We start from the raw sequence: 21824 nt of genomic DNA on the forward strand, positions 1-21824 counted from the left end.
CCACTTCTCTAACTAGCTGAAGCAGTTGGAGCCTGGCCTTCGAGGGAGGAGGAGGCGCCGCCGTGTCGCGGAGGTCGGGAGTGAGGCTTTCTCGGTGGTGAAATGTAAGGAGGGAGAGTAGAAGCCGGTCAGGAAATGGCAGCAGAAATCAGAAGAAAATCTCCTTGGTTGCTGCTTTTTTAGAAGGACGCCGCGCTGGTTGGGTGGTTGGGGTATCTAAGGTCTGGAGTGTGGAGGAAGATGTGGGAAAATGAATGTGATTAGAGGCCATGGGCTAGTGTAAGCCCAGTTAAACTCGGGAGAATATACTTCAGAGTAAACACATTTCGAAGGCGGTGATGTGTCACTTCCTTGATCTCTTGCTGAAGTTTGGCTTCGCTGTTTCGCAGCCCCAGCCAGTATTCCCCAACCTGTTGCTCTCCAGGTGTGTTGGGTTATAACCCCACTATTCCCAGCTGCTGCAGCCATGCAATTGCAGACCGATGAGAGTCGTAGCTCAGCTCATCAGGAGGCCATCAGGCTGGGGAAGCTTGTTCAGTTGGAAATGCTCCTCCTCCCCTCAGGAAACAAAATACACTTCTTGACTGTGAACGTGGATCAATAGCAAAGGCATTGAAAGCCCAGAAAGCAGGGCATGAGCTGTGACTCAGGCGGTGTGGTGATTTGATCATATATAAAGATTATTCTTTTTTATGAAAGCCGAAATATTGAAAAAAACAGCATGATGCTTTTATGTACAAAGAAGGCTGCAAGAATATTTATTTATACTTCCAGCCCTACAGTCTGCTGTTCTCCAGATGGGCTGGGTCTACCCAACAGCCAAGCTGGCCGGGGAAGCCTGTGGCAGCTGGAGAACACCAGGATGGGGAGGGTTGGTCTGCACCGCCTTCCAGCTGATGTCATCTCTGGTAACTGAGAGGAAGGTCCCTAAGATCCCATGCACGTCTGGCTTCTGTTTACTGTGCTGGTAATCAAGTTGAGAGATCTTTTTTTGCAGTCTGTTCATTTGCGTGATGCCCCCAAATGCAGTGGAAAAATAGCTTGTGAAAATATTTTCTGGTTTGATATTTATTTATCATATTTCTACACCGCCCATCTCGAGAAACAACTAATCCAATTAGTTGGATTGTAGACAAAATTGTGTTTTTTATTTTATGTTATGATTAATGGTAAAAATAATAGTGATCACACGATAGCTTTCTTAAGTCCCTCCACGGCTTTCTTATCTGCTCCTGTATCCAGCATAAGCTCCTTGTCCTTGATTTCAGAAACCTGATGGCTCTATGTCCACCTTATCTTGTCCATTTCTTTTCTTCTACAGTTCAAAGGTTTCCCTTCTTCTCTTCAGGAGATCTGCCTTTTCCAGCATTACTGCCTCTGTGCTTGGAATTGTCTCTACAAAATGCTCTAATTTTTCTCAAAATTAACATTTCCACAATGCTTTTGACCCCATCCTACATCTTATTTCCAATGTAAACCTGTAACTAACCCCCACTCCCAACATGTATAGCTGAAACAGAAGCTAGTGTGGTGTAGTGGTTAAGGACCAGGGAGACAGGTTCAGAGTCCACCGTTAGCCATGGAAACTTACTGGGTGACTTTGAGCTAGTTATGATCTTGCAGCACAACCTACCTCACAGGATTGTGGAGATAAAATGAAGAGAGATCCTTGTGTAGGCCACCTTGAGCTCTTGGATGAAAGGTGGGATATAAATCTAACAAAATAAATATTTTCTAATTTATATAACCTAACTTTCTTTTCTTAGAGCATAAGCTGCTCACAGCTGGAATCCAGCTTTCTTGGGTATACAACTTTCTTGTAGCAGGGATTTTTTAAAACACATTTTTAAGAAAAGTATTTTGGGCTTCCAAACACCAGTGAAGGACTGGCTGGTAAAATGACATCACTAGAGTAGGTAGGGTTTTTTTGGGGGTTTTGGATTTTAAGGGGCAAATTTTGTTCCATAAAATAACCCCCAGCTAAACAAAATGGCCCAAAGAGTTCCCTTAGGAATGAAATGAGTGCTTAATATTTTTGCAGTGCTTATTCATTTTGCCCCTTAAAATTCCCATTCTTCCAAAAAATTAAATGAAACCGAGATCAAATGACCTGCTCTTTCTGGAGGAAGCTCTTTAGGGCCTCAAAATAGGTGGTGGAACCTGAGGTTATCAATCAGATACTATTGCTACATGATGACTCTTTGTTAATTGTAATACTATAATAATAGGTTAATACTTCAAAACTGTATTCTTCTCCAAATATCGCCCCAAATACAAGGTCACTTTAGATGGATCAAATCTCCTGTCAGCTCCAGCCACATTGAGCAATTGTGGATGGTGGAAGTTCATATCCAAAATACACGGAAAATATACGGTAGGTGGGAGAGTTGTGCTCACCTCCTCCTACATAGATATATCCTTCCTAGTTTCTTACAACAACGTGAAGAGGTTTGTGTTGTCTTTTTCCAGGATTTCATCACCACTTTGCAGTGCAGAGTTTATTTTTTCCTTGCAGTTGAATACATTTAAAACTGGTATGTATTAAACAGTTGGTGGTGTAATTTGATGTGTGGGTTGCCCTCAGACTTGTGAAGTAACAGAAGACTTTCTTCCTTGTTTTCTGTCTGACATAAATGAGGAACAAGAGGAAATTGGTCTTAAATTTCAGCATTCTCCTGAACTGTATATAGTTTAGAAAAATTGTGTTTGGTTTCTTGTTTACCCCAAGTAAACAGTTGAGAAAACAACAGTATATTAGCAAACTCCATTTAAGATCAGAACTGATCCTTGAGATAATCTTGACTAGCTGCCTGTTGATTTTGTTGGATGATGTTGCATGGGGTAACAGGAAATGCACACATTCCATGAATTAACATGGCTTTTACATTCTTCTTGGGTGTAATGAGATCTTGATAAAAATGTAGCCAGTGTTGCATGATGACTTGTGATGTGCAATTACAGTAATGTAATTGCTCAGAAGAAACAGCCCACAGAGATGGTTACATGTTAAATGTCTGCTGTTTCTCAAGGCTAGAATGTTGTGATCTCATACAACTTAATAGGCTTGGTACAAAACAGAATACTGCAGCAGCGGAGGTATTTGCTCTTCAGCACATATGTACAAATATGATAATAAATTGTAAAAAAATTGTAAAAAATACAGCGGTATTCTTTACGGTCTGATTTAGATAGCTGGATTCTCAAACTTACGGAAATTATTTTTAAAGTGACATAATCTTTAGACAATAAGAGGAGGAGAGCTATGGTAGCCCAAAATCAGAAGGAGCCTGGTAGCACTTTTTCAAACTAACAAATTTTATTAGAAGGCATAAGCTTTCACGAACTGCAGCTCACTTCTTTGGATGAAAACTTACGCCTTTTAATAAAATTTGTTACTGAAAAGACACTACCAGGCTCCTTTTGATTTATGGCATTTTAGAGTCATCTAGCCAAGGTATTAGATGATATTTTTCCCATCTTCTGTCTCCAAATATATTGGGGCTGCAACTACCTTCTTAAAATAGCCAGTGCTCTCTATGGATAATGGCAGTTGTAGTGCATCACATTTATAGGACACTCAGTTGGGAAAAATTGTATTACAGGAATGTGGAAACTGTGACTCCCTAGAGGACTGACCTTGTTAGTCTCACAGCAAAAACAACAAAGCAGTTTAGAGCTCTTTTATGACTAACACAATTACTTTGGTAGAAGCTTTCATGAATCTGATGCATGAAAATTTATGCCACAAGTCTGCAACACAGGGACCAAGGCTTTCAACGCACCCATGATATTCCACATATTATCTGTAGAACCCCCAATTTTTCTTTTAAAATATCTTAAAAATTAGATGGGCAAAATTTCAGGCATTTAGTGTTCTCGTGTGAAATGGCATTAAATCTTTGAGGTAAAATAGCTGAAACAAGATTTTACCATTTCTACCATTTTTGTATTAAAATACACATCTCCCCCCCGGAAAAAATTTGGCATCCACATCTTTGTATACAGTCATATGGGGTTGCACAATGTCTGTCCCTTGTTGACCCTTGGCTTAGGCAGTAAGAAATTTGTTAGCTTTTACAGTGTCCAGAGTTTTGTTTTTGTTTTTTAACTTCCAGATTTTACTTATTTATTTTTCAAATTTCTATCACCGCCCATCTCTCCCGAAAAGGGGACTCTGGGCGGTTTTTGTCAAATTCCAGTTCCAGTTCCCATCCAACCAGACCCTATGGCCAGCACTTATGGATATTTGGAACTGTAGTTGAACAATGTCCAAGTGGTGGCACAATTTTCCTGCCCCCCATTATACTGGATGCAATAATGAATGAGCTAAGCAGTTTTAGATGTCTAAACTTTAAAAAATGTATTAGGTCTTAAATTTCCACTCTTGGTTAAAGTTATGTGGAAGTTTGACATGAATTGGCAGCCCTAGTTTGCTTGACAAAGTCAAATTAGCCACAATTAGCTGGATTTGCATAACAAACCTGTCATGAGTACTGATGGTGAGCAGGAGGGGGCCACTATCCAGGGGGGAAAATGCATGCGTAGTACTGAGGAGTTAAGCAGCCATTCAAAGAGACACAGATCAGACCCGCCTTAACCTTTGGGGTTTATCTGTCTGGGTTTTTCCCATGCTTCTTCAGTTTGTTAGGATTTTCTGTCTAATGTAGCAGTAATAAAGCACTAGAGACCTATTCCTTGTCTCAGCGTGGTTCTTGGCTGTTAGGACAAAACCAAGCCATAAACCATGATTTACAAGCCATAGTTGCTAGGTCAGCCTTTCCAGCCTGAAGGTCCTCCATGTATATAAACTTCATTTCCTAGCCAGCCTAGCCCTTGTTGAAATTTCTAGGGGGTAGTCCATATATCTGGAGAGTGTCTAGATTGGGGAAAATTGGAGTAAGTTGACAAAATACATTAAGCCCAAACCCACAATGACATTATTGCTTAGTGAATTATGTGAACAGGCTTCTGTGTAACTAGTAGTGAAAGGAAGTTGAGTGCAGGTGCAGGAACAGAATAGGTGAAGCTAAAACATATTAAAGTAGGCCCAACAACATCTGGTGCAGAGACCCTTCCGACCTTAAAGATATTTTTTATGTGTTACCTTTATTACTAGACAATTAATTTGCTCCACTTTTGTTTGTGATATTTTGGTGGGAAATGTTAAGGGAAAAAAAAACCTAACAAAATGCTACAGCATGGAATATGTATGCTCAGAATGCTAGTTAACAATGTCATTCTTTAGGGGATTCCAGGCCATACATTAACCCCCTCCTCTGATGTTCTGTTGCTCTTTATCAAAATTACAATATTCTTTAGGCCAACATGTTCTGTCTTCATTTTACAGGGTTTTTTTGCTGCCTTAAATATTTAAAGAAGATGCTTTCTGACCTCACCTAAGCCTTCACTGCTGTCACGTCTTCTAATTTGTTTACCGCTCACCTGCTTCCTTAGTTATTTCTCTTTACAACAGTTATGATATAGTTAGAGCTAGGGCTGAGTAGCTTCTGTATATCCTTTTCCTTCTTTGTGCCTTTTCCCATTCCCCACAAAAGTACACATGTGTACATTTGTGTTTCCCAGCTGTGAAGCCCTTCGGTTCACTAGAGCACCTAGAGACTTTCCTCTTTAATACTAACCACTGCACCCGAGAGCTTCGGAATCCTCAAGGAAAGTGAGATACGTGTAACACTACCAGTAACAAAGCTCAGGAGCGCACAGTGATGGTTAAGTAGTGAAAACAGCATAATATTCAAGCATCACTGTGCGCTCCTGAGCTTTGTTACTGGTAGTGTTACACGTATCTCACTTTCCTTGAGGATTCCGAAGCTCTCGGGTGCAGTGGTTACCAGACTTGTTTTCCTTTAGAAGAAGACCCTGGAAGTGTATAGAGTGCTGTAGTGTCTGCTGTACTTAAGAATATATGGGTGACAAGTACAGACCAGCACATCCAGTTCTTTGTCTCTCATTCTCTGATGCAGCTATTATCTCAAGGCAACTTATACATATGTAGATGGGAAACCCTAACAATGGGAATGTTGATACTGTATAATGTAATGGGAGATGAATAGTGCATTTGCTGCAGCTATGCTATTTAAAGAAACAGATAAAAGGCTGAAGATTGTGAGCTAAACAGTTTTGGACAAAGTTGTGTACAGTCCCAGATTAAGGATCTTCTGTGTAATTTTGACATCTAAATTTTTATGCTTTGAGCTGTCTGGTGTCACTCACATGAAGTATAACCTAGAGGAGAATTACTTAGCTCATGGAATTTACCATAAGGTCCTCAGGGGTTTGTGTTACAGAGACAGTTAACCAAAGATGCTTTGGAGCCCCTAAATAATTTTAAGCTCTGATTTTTGCTTTACAAGCTAAAGGAGAATCCAGAATAAATAGTCATGTTTACTTGAATTCAGTGGAATTTATTTTCTAGTGAGCTTAAGAGTAGAAATGCATTCTAATTGCGAGTTTTAAAAAAATTGTAAAGTGTCTTCTATGCTTCTCCTGATTACCCATTAGAGAGCACAGTCTTTATGATGCTTTCTGAGGAAAAAAACAGGGAAAAATTACATGTGGCTTATGCTATCAAATGGTCAAAGACAGAAGGCATGTGTATATGTGATAGTTGAAAGGTTTCTTTCCCAGCGAATCACATTGTCTTGAGGTAACAGCATTTAGATAAGAACTAAGATTGTGGATAATGTAAGTAAGGTAAAAGCTGCTTATCTTATAGTTTCATCAGTGTTTCACAGCCTCCAATGAGTGTCTTGGCTTGGCTATGAGGTGACAGCATTACCACCAGTATGCTTTGGGGAAGGCTGTGTTAGGTTGATTACAAATCTGATAAAGTGTTCTGTGGATAATTCAAGGGGGAAAATCATAGACTGATCCACTCTTCACTGGTAAGAAAGCAGATGTCAATCTGAATTGCTACTGGATTCTAAGACAACTCTTGCTTTGAACCTATTTATATCGCTAATACAGTTATTGCATCTTGCTTATTCCTGTCAGAAGTTTTGGAAGAGAATTGTCCTTCCTAGCCTGCTGCAGTTTGTGAGGATACCGGAGATACCTGCACATTCTGATATGAAGTTGCACTTTTCTCTATTGGACCTGCTGGCTGAGGCTGCTGGGAGTTGGCAACCTTTGGAGGGCCACAAGTTCATTTTTTAAAATATAACTTTATTAAAATTTTAAAAAAGAAAGATAAAAACTTAACAAGAACTAATATTTAGAATAACAAAAAGAGAGATGAAAAAGACAAAGCCAAAAGTACAGGGGAAAAAAAGAAAGAAAACATAAAGGAATAGAACTGTGTACAAATGATGACCATGTTATTGCTAAAATGTCTAAACTTCTATTGAAATTTGAAACAGAAGAAGAACAAGTGAAAGAATGTATGATTAAAAAAAGGAGTAAAATTCTGGTTACAATATACAAGTGGAACAGTAGGAGAATATGTGATTGAAAGGATTGAAATTTACATTATGTTATAATCTTAAACAGAATTTTTATAAAATGGTGTATTGTTGGTATATGTCACCAGGAAAACTGTCTGGAATGTATAAAGGCACTTCAGATTTATGTTGGAAATGTAAACAACAAGAGGGGACATTCTACCATGCTTGGTGGACATGTAAAAAAGCCAGAAAATTTGGGCTCAATTACATATACTAATTCAGAAGGTTTTAAAGATCAATATAGAGTTGAAACCAGAGCTTTGGGATTGATTGATAAAGAGATGAAAAAAAGTCATGGAACTTTGTTCTTATACATGATAACTGCAGTGAAACTATTATATGCACAAAGATGGAAAGATTCAACATTACCCACAATGGAGGAATGGATGGTGAAGATGATGGAACTTGCTGGCCAAATTGACAGCTTTGATCAGAGAAAAGACTTTATCTGAGTTTAATGCTGACTGCAAACCCCTTATAGACTTCTTGCATGAAACAGAAAAAAATGAAATTATATGGTTTTGATGATTAGAAAAAAAATAATTATAAAAAAACGTAAGTGATGTTGTAACCATAGAGTAAGAGGTTAATTCACACCTATACTTACAACTACTGTAAAGAAAATCAGAGGGCCAGAAGTTCTGATGAAGCCACTAGTTCACCCTAACCCTACTCCAGTATTGTCAACTATCAATTGGTTTCTAGCATCTTTCCTAATCTTGTTATCTGAGGGGTGTTTTTTTTTGACAAATGTCATTAGAATTGGTCTGATTGAAGTGGTGCAAAGAAATTTCCATTCCATATTGAGAAACTATAATCATCCACTGTCAATTCTTGCTGCAAATTCCATCTTCTATGATGACATAATTTCTGATCTTGCATAATGCACACCTCACTCATACTCTCTAGTGCTCTTTTGTTCTTCATAGGCTCAGGAAACCTGCCGAGCGTTCATGTTCCTAGGGTGGCAGGACTTGATTGTCAATAGTTGCATAGGCTCAAAACTAGTTAGTACTAGTTCAATCGGTCCCATTTCTGTTAAGTGTAGAATATGATTGAAGTCCTGGAAGAACACGTTTAGCTAAGTTGCCTTATACTGGGAAAGTTTGCGTAGCACAGTGAGCGTCATATGGCTTAACAATGAATAAACAGTATGATAGCCCATGCTGCTGTGATTATGCTTGCCTGCTTCTCCTGCAGACAGGGACAGCTAAGAAGTCATGGAGAGCTCAGTGGATAGTATGTATGAACCAGGAAATCTGGTATCTTTTGAGGAGAACAAGTCAGAGTTCTCGATTCCTGTAAATAAAATAAATAAAACAAATCATAGATAGAGCTGTCCATGGTTTGTTAGCTGCATCTTCTTGTAAGAAGAATTGATGCATTCAAAGTGCAGTTTGAAGCAACCAGCATCAACATGCTGCTCATTAGCCACATTATGGTTTTCTGTGTTCTACGATTAGTCTACCTAGCTTTGGAAAATCAAAAGGCAATTGCAAACTTTTGTATCATTCTAAGAAAACTGCATAGATATGTCCATGTAAATTGTCAGCTCATCTCAAATGTGACTTTTTACATTTTAGTCCTGTGTGATACTCTCACTAACTGGCTCTGGAGAACCAAAGTTTAGGCAAGTGTCTTTTGCCATACTACTTGGAATGATTGATTCTAAGGCCTTTTTTTTTACACTATGGCACTAGTTTTGGTTTTTGAGAAATAGGGAGTCTTTGTCATCATGCAGGATATATGAGAGTACTAGTTAGTATTTCTTAATAGTAGAAAGCATCCATGTTTTGAAAGTGCTGTGCTGCAGAAATAATGTATGGTCATTTGTTTTAGTAGTTAATGCAACATTTGTGGGATCACTCCTCCAGGACTAGGCAGTCTTTTACATTGCCTGTATATTGCTTTTCCCACCCCCTTAAAAAATTGTATTTGGGATTTGTTGGATTTATTTAAAATAGTGTTTCTAACCATCCTGTAAACCACTTTGGGCTCCTTGGAAAGAAGAGCAATATAGAAATCATTCAGAATAATAGATGGTGGGTGCCTAGAAAGTACTAGGGCCTGTGTATAGGCAGGGCATTAAAAGTATCTCAGTTGTTTCAGGTCACAGCACATTCTGAAAGGAGATTTTGTAAACATTAGAGCAGGTGTTCAAATGATTGCTGTAGTAATCAGCAGAGTCTGTTTAGAAATAGTTGTGCCAGTGTGAACTTTTGAATTTGTGTGTGTATGTGTTTTCCAACTAGGAACTTGCTCGTGGGAAACCTGTATCTTGCTAATAATGTTTAATGCTGCTGCATTCTGGACCAGCTACAACTTCTGAATGCTCATCAAGGGCAGCCTGATGTAGAGTGCATTACAGTAATCCAAACAGGAAGTGACAAAGTATGAGTCACCATGAGCAACGCTCCTGGTCCAAGAATAGGCACAATTGATGTAGAAGATGAACTTGTGCAAAGGCCCCCCCTCGCCATGGCTGCCACCTCTTTTGGGTAGGAGTTGTGAATCCAGGAGGGCCCCCAAACTGCACACAAATTTTGACTGGGGATGTGCACCCCCAAGCAGAGTTAGAGATGGAATATCTCAGGAGCCTGGGGACGTAGGATTGAACTGAAGCCTGTTTTCCCCCATTCAGATCCTCACAGCCTCCAGGCACTTGGAAAGGACCTCCACAGCATCACTTGATCAACCCAATACTGTTGATATTGCACTCCATGCTGATGGATGACCTCACCCAGTGGCTTCATGTAGATGCTAAATAGGAGTGGGGAGAGGGTAGAGCCCTGAGGCACCTGCACAAGGCTGGGTTATGGTAACCCAGCTATTATCTTAGCAAATTGTATGAAGTTGGCCATCACTTTATAATATGGTTCAGCCTTTGCATAATAAGGTAGTCCTCAGTTGACTGCCACTCGTTCAGCAACGTTTCAAAGTAACGACATCAGTGAATGAGTGGTACTTATGACCAGTCCTCGAAGTTGCGGCTGTCACAGCACCCCCACGGTCACGTGATTGCGATTTGGGTGCTCGGCAACCAGCTCACACGACAGTTGCAGCATCCCATGTTTACATGATCACCATTTGCAACCTTCCCTGCCAGCTTCCCACAAGCAAAGTCAATGGAGAAGCCAGCAGGAAAGGTCCCAAGTCACTCTCCCATCGCTTTTTCTCCTGAGGAGCCCCGCTATAGAGTATGAGATCCCAGGGATCTCATACTTCATAGTGCATGCATGCCTGCAGCACCCACTGAGCTGTGCTTGTGCTGGGCTGTATCACCCATCTGCTTGCTTGCTTGCACTCTATAGCACTCCCCCACCCACCTGCACTTGCACTGCAGCACCCACTCCCTGCCTGCCCGCACTCTGTAGCACTCTCCCATCTGCTGGCCTGCTTGCAAGCCACCCAAGGAAAGGCTTGTCGTGACTGGGTGTCCTGACTAAGCAAGGACCACTCCGAGACGAGGAAGAAGTCTCTAGTGTTTTATTACTGCTATTGTAGACAGAAAATCCTACCAAACTGAAGAAGCGTGGAAAAACCCAGACAGATAAACCCCAAAACTCAAGGGGGGGTCTGTTCTGGGTTTCTTTGAATGACAGCTCAAATTCTCTAAACTACACATGCATTTTCCCCCTTGGATAGGGGCCCCTTCCTGCTCATGATCAGTATTCATGACACTGGGACTTGCAACTTCCTGTTGGCTTCTCCATTGACTTTGCTTGCTGGAAGCCAGCAGGAAGTCGCAAGTTGTGGTCACGTGTGGTCTTCGCTTATCAACGTGTGATCCTCACTTAACAATGGCAATTGGGATTGCTGTTACTAAGTGATGTGGTCACACGATATTGCATTTTATGACTGCATTGCTTAGCGATGGAAATTCTGGTCCCAATTATCATTGTTAAGTGAGGACTACCTGTACGTTGCATTTTATTAACTGGGATTTAAGGTTTAATATGGTTGTGATGACTGCCCTACTCAGCTTACCATTAAGTTCGATTCATATGTGATTAAAGTAGAAATCTCTTTAACGGAGTGTAGCATGCAGTACAGAAGTTCCCATACTTTCTCCAAGTTAAACAGCCCAATGAACCTAACCCCTCCCCCTTCTTCAGTATGCAGCTCTCCTTCTCATGCCAGTTTGTTCAGTTCTGTGCAGATGTCTCCAGCAGCTCAGCAGCTCGACCTTGGATGCCAGAGATAGCCCAAACAAGTTGCTTTCACACTCCTGGTTGTCCCCCTCCCGCTTTACCAACTCGCAAGTCTTGACACGCGTTGACTTCATTCATGTATGCGAGTCCGATCAGATGTTCTAGGAATGTTTGATCTGGGAGCATGACAATAGTTTTCTTGGGCAAGGAGGCCTCAAACTGGGTTAACAAACCAAGCTTTTGTAATTTTTGAAGAAATGAGGAACGCTAATTCCAGTATCCCTTTTCCTCCATGTGTCCTTTCTTTGTAGGATGTTGTCCTCCTGATTGATGGTGCTGTTTTGTATTTTCATGCATGAACTGGAGAATTCTTACTGAGAAGAAATATGAGAAATTGCTGTAGGCATTTATATATGCAGGCTTTAGTAAAGAAAGCAATAGAAGTGGGATTTGTAGGTGCAACTAATGAATTGGATCTGGTCTGTTTAAATTAGCATTGTTTGTTTTCCAACGTTTCGGGGGACTGGGAAGACTTTTGTAGTGCTGTATCTAATGATTTTTCTAAATGGACACTCTGGAGATTAAACTTATGACTGTGCTTGCCACAGAGACATAGCTTTTCTTTGATATTGGTAGTCTTGCTGCTTTTATGGAAATGCATTAGGGAGAAACAGCTGTGATAAATACCAGCAGGCCCTTTCAGCTGGAATGTTTTGAAGCAGCCACACAGTGGAGGTTGCTTAATGCATTGACAGAAAGTATTAGAGCTTATGGTGACTTGGATTTATACAGAACAGTATTTATCCCATTGCTGCTAATGTAGAGTTGCTTGTAACTGTTTAAAGAATATGTTGGCATACCTCATGTTCCAATTAAACAGCATGCCTATAAAGCAGCCTTTCTCAACCTTTTGACCCTGGAGGAACCCTTGAAATATTTTTCAGGCTTCAGGGAACCCCTGCACATTCAGGCTCAAATATAGGCCAGAAGTTACAAAATTATTATATTCGTTTCATGTGTAGACCTGTATGTATGCATTAGCAGTGTTCTTAAACTGAAAATAAAGAATGAAACTTACCTCTTTAATGTGAAGTTGCCTGAATTTGAAATATTTTTTTAAATAAATCGTGATTTCCTAGGGGCCCCCCTAGTGACCTCTCACAGAACCCTAGGGTGCCACAGAACCCTGGTTGAGAAACCCTGCTATAAAGGCTCTGGTTGGTGCATAAAGTTGGTAGGCTTGCAATGCCATTAAGGACATACTTAATTCTGTCCACTAAAAAGTCCCCTTGTGTAAGCCCCGTAGAAGGCTTACAAATAAATGAGTGTAAAAGCAGAAGGATCCTGGAAGGTCATGTTTATGTTAGTGGGAGCACTTTGCTTAAGACAGTGAATTGTTTGGATATCATTGCTGCCTTGTCACACATGAGCTTTTAACCAATTTCTTCTGAGTGGGGGAGGGGATGTTTGGTATATATTTATTTTATTTTATTTCTTTATTATTTCAGTTTTGCCCAACTCCATAGTGACTCTGAGCACTTTACAATTAAAAATTTAAAAGAAAAGATCATTCAGCCACTCCTTGACTATATTCGTTAGCGACCATTCACAAATACGATGGTAAGAAATGGTAGTAAATTGTATAAACAAATCATTTTCTGACCAATGTGTGCACTTAATGACCAAATTTCTGTGCCTGACAACAGTGCATGCCAGAGTGAGAGTAACAATGGCATTGCTGCACTGGCATTGCTGCATGAGAGAACTTTATCTAAATGAGATGACAGCAACCAGTGATCTTCACAGCATCTCTCTCAAGTTACATAGTTTGCTTAGTGACCATTTCACTTAACAACAAAGTTGCTGGAACGTATTGCGGTCGATAAATGAGGAGAGGATGTAGATCAAAGAAAGAGCTTGGCTGACCGGAAGACAGAACCAAAACCCAAAGTGGCTCAACCACCATCCTAGTCCAAAGCCTTTAACAAATTTGTGGAAATTCAAAAGGGTAGGAGCAGTAGATGGGTCTCTGGTGGGATATCATTCTGACAGGGCATGAGCCATCACTCAGAAGGGATGCTCCCTGGGTCCTGCAAAGTGACACTGTTTAACCAACAGGATCTGGAGCATGCCTACTCTTGCTGACCTCACCAGATGGGTAGAAACATGGAGACTGGCAGTCCCTCAATGGGTCAGGCCCTATACCATGTAGGGCATTGTAAGTGACAACCAGCACCTTGAATTGTACCATGAAGTGAACTGGTAGCCACTGCAGCTCATGAAGCAGGAGGAATTTATGTGCGTACCACGACATGCCCATCACTGCCTGTGCCGCTGCATTCTGAGTAGTCTTCAGGGGCAGCCCCATGTAAACATTACAGTAGTCAGTCGAGAGGTGCTCAAGGAGTGAGTTACTGTCTGAAGAGCCTCTGGAGAAGACGTAAGGAATGGCCTTGAAGGACGAAGGAAGAGCCACTAGCAAGGCAATGGTCAGATAAGCAGGGCTTGAGCCTGGGCCAAGAAAGTAAGTTATCTGAGAAAATGTCTCAGACAAGTTTACACGGATAAAATGAGGGAAGAGGAAGCATCTTCAGACTTGCAAGGTTCTGTTAACTATAGTTGTTACAATAAAAGTAGTCCTGACCTATATGGCACTGGTTTCTTAGTCTGCTCTACCTGGTTGGGCTGACAACCTCCCAGTCCAGAAATGGGAATCTGGCACACCAGATGAACCTGTACAAAGGCCCTCTTGGCCACAGCTGTCTTCTCCTCTTTGAGCAGGAGCTGTGAATCCAAGAGGACCCCTAGATTGCATGCTAGTCTTGCGTGGAGAACTGCAATCCCATTAAAGACTAAAGATGGAATGTCCCCAAAACCAGGGGAATCAAACAAAGCCACTCAGTCTTGTCCGGATTGAGCCTGAGTGTGTTTCTCCCCATTCATGCCTGCAGAACCTCCAGGCACTGGGTCAGGACTTCAACAGCATCATTTGCCTGGAGTCAAGAATTATATCTGGGTATCATCACCATATTGACGATACCTGATCCCAAACCGATGGCTGCCACCCAGTGGTTTCATGTAGATGTTGAACAAAAGGGGAGAGACAGCTGAGTTCTGTGGCACCCCACAAGTGAGGAGCCGCGGACGTGATCTTTCACCCTGTCAATACTGAAACTGATCACAGAAAAAGGAGAACCAGCGCAGAACAGTGCCTCCACTCCAGAACAGTGCCTCCTACTCCTAACCCCCAAAGCAGGTCCAATTGGATATTGTGGTTGATGGTGCTGAAAGCTGCTAAGAGATCAAGGAGCACCAGGATGGATGCACTACCTCCATCCTGGCTCTACCGCAGGTCATCAACAAGAGCAATTAATGCTGTCGGTACTGAACCCTGACTGAAGTGGGTGTAGGTGATCTGCTTCCTCCAGGGTTGTTTTTATATCCTGCATTCCTCCGTAATGAAACCAGAACCATGTATGTTGGGATGCAGTGTATTTTTCCACCCAGGAGCTAACCCGATCCAGGCTAGCTTAGCTTCAATAAGATGCTTTCATTATCTAACTTCAGATCAGCCTATTACAACAGGACAGTGCTGAAAAGAAAAGAACTGCAAAGGAGTTTCATTCAGCTCTATTCTTTTTAATGCTATGCCCAGAAGGCCCATAGAGTTTTGGATCCTGGTCCAACAACTTTGTATTTAATGTTGCTATATATCCCCAGATATACAATACATACTCTTAAGTGCATCAGGCAAAAAAGTTTGTGGTATGTAGGAAATGGCTTGCCTGTAGCTCTGGCTTTTTGTTATTGTTGTTGCTTAAGTGTCACTAGGAAGAAGAGTGCCATTAGAAGCAGGACCAAATCTTAATCTTCATTTTCGCTTAATGTGGTATGTGACTCCACCTGTTGAGACTCATAGGCTGGCTTGCTTGCTTATTCATTTATATATACAATTTACAGACTGTCAACTTCCAAAAGGACTTGAGGCAGTTTACACTATAAAGAAAAACAACAATTAAAATCATCAGCAACTAACTAAGGCAGCCCAAGTGCCATCAGCACACATACGCTCAGCAGAATAGAAAGTCTTTCTGCAGGCCAACTGTCTTTTTCAATTTGGTGAGAATGATGCCGCTGTTCAGTGCCCTTCCATTGATCTCTGTACGATTCTTCATTGGCAGCTGCAGCTATACAGACTCTCCTTCACTGAACACAAACCCAGTGCCATCAAATTTTTTGGCTGATGCTCTTTGTTTGCTGGGACTGTCACCTGCTAGTCACAAACCACTGTTACTGCACTGACTGCTCTTCTCTCATCACCATCCAGGATCTAGCAGGCACCAGCTGGTACAGTCTTCAGATCTTCTACTTTCTTTTTGATGTTTTTCTCTTCCACTTTCCCCATTCCTCCCTCTACCATCTGTCTTGTTCTTCACTTGTGATATTGCTCATTCCTTCACTTTATCATTTTAAACACAGTTGCACAGAAGCAAACGGATCTGCAATCTGAGAATGACACATCCACGCATTTTCATGTGCCAGAATTAACAATCCAGGATGACTGGACTGGCTAGCCAGTTGGCATTTATTTTTGTCCAAACCATAGTTTATGGCATGGTGTATCTGTGAACCAGATCTCTGTGATTTATCAAAAAATCATAATTAAGGTAAACATGTTTGCATTATATTGAGTTTGGTCACTGTATTGAGGTACAGGTAGTCCTTGCTTAACAACCATTTGTTTAGTGACTGTTCAGACTTATGACAGTGCTGAAAAAAAAAACTTACAACCAGTCTTCACACTTAAAACTGTTGCAGCGTCCCCGTGGTTGCGTGATCACGATTTGGGTGCTTGGCAATCGGTTCACATTTATGACTGTCACAGCATCCTGTGGTCATGTGATTGCCATATTCAATGTTTCCAGCCGGCTTCTGGCAAGCAAAATCAATGGGAAACTGCATGATTCACTTAACAACCATGTGGTTTGCTTAATGCCCATGGTGATTCACTTAACGCCTGCTGCAAAAAAGGTTGTTAAATCAGGTTGGATTCACTTAATAACTGCTTTACTTAGCAACCAAAATTCTGGTCCCAATTGTGGTCATTAAGCGAGAACTACCTGTATGTGACAACTGAGCTATTTTAATTCTTTGATCTAGTTCCTGCATTTCGTTAAATGTAAACATTTGGTTTGCTTAAACATACATTGAGTAACCACAATTGGCTGGGTTCATACATTACACCATAAATATATTGGCAGAATTTTTGTAACATGCTAAGCCAGTATCAAACAAACCACATTATGGATTAATGTGATACATGAATCTAATCTATGACTGCATAACCATCTGATGTTAAGTCAGGATTTAATGTTGCGTGTATGAGCTCTGGAAGTAAAGCCTTGACATTGTACCTCATTTGGTCCCCATTCCTCTGCCTGCACAGCTAGGAAGAGGATTCTTGCTGTGTTCTTGATTTATGGATTACTGGTCATGGTTTAACACAAAGTCTTGATTGTTAACAAGCCATTTATTTTTGGCTTGTTTAGCAAGTGACTACAATTTGTAATGGATGCTCCCAGAAATTAAAACTATAATTTAGCATTATTTAAATAATCTTGAATATATTACTGGATCCATATTTCTGCTTTTCTACATGGCTAATCAAAATGTACTATCTTCCTGATTCGTCTTTTGTTATTAAGTTATCCTGAGCAGAATTTCCTGTTTGACAGAATTATTTTTAATTCTAGAAAATACTGGTCCCATGAAATAGCTGTGTTTGGAATACCTAAGACTACCTATAGGTAGAGAGAATAATTGGCTCAACGTCACCCAGCTGGCTTCGTGCCTAAGGCGGAACTAGAACTCACAGTCTCCTGGTTTCCAGCCTGGTGCCTTAACCATTATACCTAACACAGTAAATGGTAAAACCAATCCTGTGCATATTAAATGTCACCTTCTCTTACAAGGAGAAGGTATGCCTTCATCTTTTTAAAAATCAAACCTGCTACTTCTTCTGAGTCAAGATTGGCATTATTTTGTGGCTTATGTGGACTACAAAATCAGTGCTGCCCTATTGAGACCCTCTTTCTTCTGTGTGAATTTCTCCATGTATTGGGATGAGTATTAGAGGACAATAGGTGATGGGCATGCAAAACAGGCCCTTTCTGGTTCTAGTGGTTACATGATAGCCTTGCTTCCTAAGTAAAACCCCACAGGTTCCAGTATTGCTCACTTCTTGCAACATGATAAAAAAAAGGCTGTGGGGTAAATGTAAGGTTTTTTTTTTCCTGCTAAGATTTATTTTTGTGGCTATGGTATATAACATCTTGATAGGATTCTGTGTGTTTTAGTGGCTCTGGGTATCCTTAGATTTAAAAAAAAAAAAAGCTTAAGACTCCTTTGAGTCAAGTTCAGCTGTTGGCTTTCTTTAAACAATATGGGAGAGGCTTACCACAGCCTTCTTTCTGGATATTTTTTTTTTTTGGACTTCTGAATCTAGTCTGCAACTCTAGAATTTCCTGGTGATCTCATCTGAGTGCTAACTAGGTCCCAACTTGTTCAGCTTGTTGAGATCAGCCAAACTTCATTAAGTGCTACTATAAAGTTTTTATGTTATATAAAAAATAAATATATTTTATTTATTCTCAAAAAAAGTCCCACAAAGGCCCTGTTAAGATGGTTGTCCTGTGTTACGTCCCTGTGTGCAGAGGCAAATGTTTCAGAGAATAGATAGCAAATAGCTGGCCTCGCACATTTTTTGAGCTATGGTTTATATAACAATAGATTATTAAATAAATCACAGTTGGCTGGCTGTTTATAACACGTTAAAACCAAACCACACCAATCATATTTTGGCTTCAGCAGTAAGTGTACCCAGACAATTTGTCTTTATGAATGACAGCAATACTGTTTTTGGTCTTACTATATCTAGCATTCTACAATACAGTACCTGCATTTAGTAGAAACAGGACAACCTCCTGCTTTCTAGTCTGCATTATTAAATTCATAAGCTGCTACCAAACTAAATGACATTTCTTCTGACAAGCCAGACAAAAAGATGTCAGAGAACAGAATTAGGTCACTGTGTAAAAATTGGGGTTAACGCTTCCCCATCAAGATCTGAACACTGCTCAATATGAGTTTAATGTTGGTCTGCTTCACAGAGCTTCCTATAAGGACTGGTAAAACATTGCTTATGAAATGTATATACATATATAAATGTCACTAGTGGGCATCCTACATTAGCACCTATTTTGTTTAGCTTTAAAAAGATTCCTGCCAGGCCAAATGTAACATTTTAAATCATAGCACAACTTGCATTCTGAAAAATGACATTTCCTTCCATGAAAGATATAATGATTCTGTGCAGGGCAGAACTAAAGCAGCATTTTATAGTAGTTTAGATTCAGCCACCAGTATTCTTCTTACCTGGTTAAAGAAAAGGTTTCCCTGTTAATTTCTTATTTGGACCCTCCCTCCCTCCCTCTTTGTGTCACTAATTAGAGCACAAAAGATAGTTTTGATCAAATCCCAGCTACATACGGCAGATGTTCATAAACAGAAGGAAGTGAAGCAGTCTTGGTTTCAGGCAGTAGATAAAAACTGAAGTAAGTTAATATATACTATTTTGTTGATAATTTATTTCTGATAATGAATTTAAACATCTAAAATCCACCTTACTGCCATTTATCTGCAACTTCACCTTTTCTCAGTAAAATATCACCTTTCCTGTGTTTTGGTAGCTATTCAGAGTTTTGTGCCGGCTTTGTGTTTTGCTTTGAAGCAATCCAAACCCATCCCTAGTGAACTGATGAAGCTGGTTTTGCCGTTTCAGAGCAGTGGTGCATCAAGGTTTGGTTAGCTTAATGAGCTTTAATTCATGGCAGTGGCTGCATTCATGCACACTGCTAAGTGAAGAGACTTCAACTGTGGCTTGCTGAATAAGCCATAGTATCCTGGTTCACAGACAATGCTAAACAGTTAGTGAGTTCGTGCATTACACTAACCCCAAAATAAACGCCAACCACTGTGATGGTTTTGCTGCTTTTTTGGAAAACCTCTTGATTATATCTGAAGGTCAAATTAGAAAACCAGATCGCATGTATAAGGGTACGTGTGTGGGGGTATATAGGTAAACTACGAACTGGGTAAAAGTATGGGGTGATTTGTTTATAGATGTATATAAACATTTTGAGTGACACTGATGGCTTTAGTCTGAGAAGCAGGGAGTCCTTTTACTGCTTTCAGTTATGCTGCTCATACAGTTAAAGGGCTTGGAAACCAGGAAGTCATTTTGACTTCATGAAACATATGCCTGTCTTTCAGATTGACAGTCAATGGATCAATAGTTTCATAAGTTACATATATATATATTTCTGTAACATTTTAATATCCAACTTCTAAAATATTAAGGTCATTCTGTCTCTTATAAAGATGAGCTGGACTAGTATGGTCTAGGGTATATCTTAAAACATGTCAGTTAAAGATAGGTGGCTGAGTATTGGGTTTAGCAAATCACTTGCTTGGAAGGAGCAATTTCTTTTCTTGAGTGAGGGACTAACTGCTCGTCTGGTTTAATTGTGGAATAATCTGAAATTCACTGAATTAAGTCAAATGGAACTTTTTGGGCTCCTGAGTCAAAATGTTGTTGCTGGTCATACTGGCTTGTTGTGCATTGCTAGATGAATCATGTGACCTTTCATACAGTTAGTTTTTCCCTATTGCAATTACTTCCTTGAGTAAATGGAGCAATAGTTGTCTTAACTTTCACTTCTTTTCTCCTTGATGCTTTGACACCTTGTCACTATGAAATCTTTTTCATAACAATAATTTTCAAAAACTGGTTCAGAACATTTGAGGCTTAGGAAATAATAGGCTGGAACTCTAGTTGACAGAAGTTGCTACTAAAATAATTTTAGAGGGCAAGTTACTTATTTTGCACTACTAATATTTCCACAATTTATTTTCTAGGATACAGAATTTCCTTTTGTTCTTTGCTATTGTCTTTTGCCTTTGATCTGGCAACTGGTACATTAAGAAGTGGGCAGCTATATTAAATTGAATAAGTAATAATAATATAAAGCAGGCATATCCCATTAACTGTACATGCTGATGAAAGTTGAAACTATAATCACAGGGTCCAGATACTGGTCTGGGTCCAGTGTTGGCTATTCAGATTTTCAGCAGATTTTCTGAAGTTTTGGGAGGGGAAAAAAAAAAGACTTTCCCGCATTGCAACATTTGACCCTACAACTCCTTTGCGTTTTGTGGAATCCCCTGTGACAAAAATCGTAAGATGGTTTCTCATTTTGCTGCAGGAAATTTAACATTGCCTCTATATTGGTCTTACAGTTTAAAAAAAAAAAAACATACACTAACCATTGCCCTGCAGGGCAGTTGAGATTGTTCCATGTAAAGTAGGTGCTCTTTGATTGTATTGCTGGCAACCAAGAAAAAACATGCAGTTCCATGTTGTAATTCACAACATTTTCTCTCTTCCTCCTGTTCCCAGAATCCTATGTCATGAATTTTGTCCCCCCTCCCCGAAATCAGTACATGTGAAAAAGAATATGAAGTAAAATTAGAATGTCCCCTTTGTTTCTTAGCTGTTCCTCCTGCCAAGAGGGGTATGTGTATCTATTGGTAAAGTAAACTGCAGAGGTCCAAGTAGAAAAACTCCCGGTATTTCAAAAGTCACATTTCTATATTCAAAGAACGTGTTAGTGGGTATAAGAATGTAGGCCCGAGATGTAATCGCTGATGATGTCAGCTTCCTTCCAAAGCTGCTTGTTGTTGCTATACAAAGGGACTGTGTCTATTTATGGCTTGAAAGTTTTGTTGAGATCAATTTGAATTTATTTGTGTTATACTAATTATGAGTGATGGGATCCAATAGATTTTATCTGCAGAGTTATGAGACTTAGTTAAATATCACTTTCTTCCATTTGGAGTCGTCCTTAAACTTCCTGATCATTGACCACTCTTGGTGGGGTGTGTGGAGCAGATGTGGTACTGCCATTTAACCAGCACCAGGGAACCGAAGGAAACAACTGTTGCTCAGTCTTTGCAATATCGCTTGTCAGCTATTCTTCATAGGCAGCGTTTGGGCAATGATCTGGTGACACAGCTCTTCTGGAACTCTGATTAAAGGGACAGCAGTAATTGGAATAGGAGGGGAAGGCTGGTCAGTCTGTGTGCAATAATGGAA

The 21824-nt window shown here is 40.2% G+C and overlaps 1 protein-coding gene across 1 annotated transcript in view; it reads left to right on the plus strand.

The window, feature by feature from the left end:
• The first annotated feature begins 36 nt into the window (after nucleotides 1-36).
• The window catches only part of RFFL (ring finger and FYVE like domain containing E3 ubiquitin protein ligase), a 41515-nt gene continuing 19727 nt past the window's right edge, over nucleotides 37-21824 (plus strand). The window contains exon 1 of the mRNA XM_063298422.1: nucleotides 37-104. The gene's annotated coding sequence lies outside the window, so the exon portion shown is untranslated. The remainder of the gene's footprint in view (nucleotides 105-21824) is intronic.

This window comes from Candoia aspera, chromosome 1 (genome assembly GCF_035149785.1).
Source record: "Candoia aspera isolate rCanAsp1 chromosome 1, rCanAsp1.hap2, whole genome shotgun sequence".
In the NCBI taxonomy this organism is placed as follows: domain Eukaryota; kingdom Metazoa; phylum Chordata; class Lepidosauria; order Squamata; family Boidae; genus Candoia; species Candoia aspera.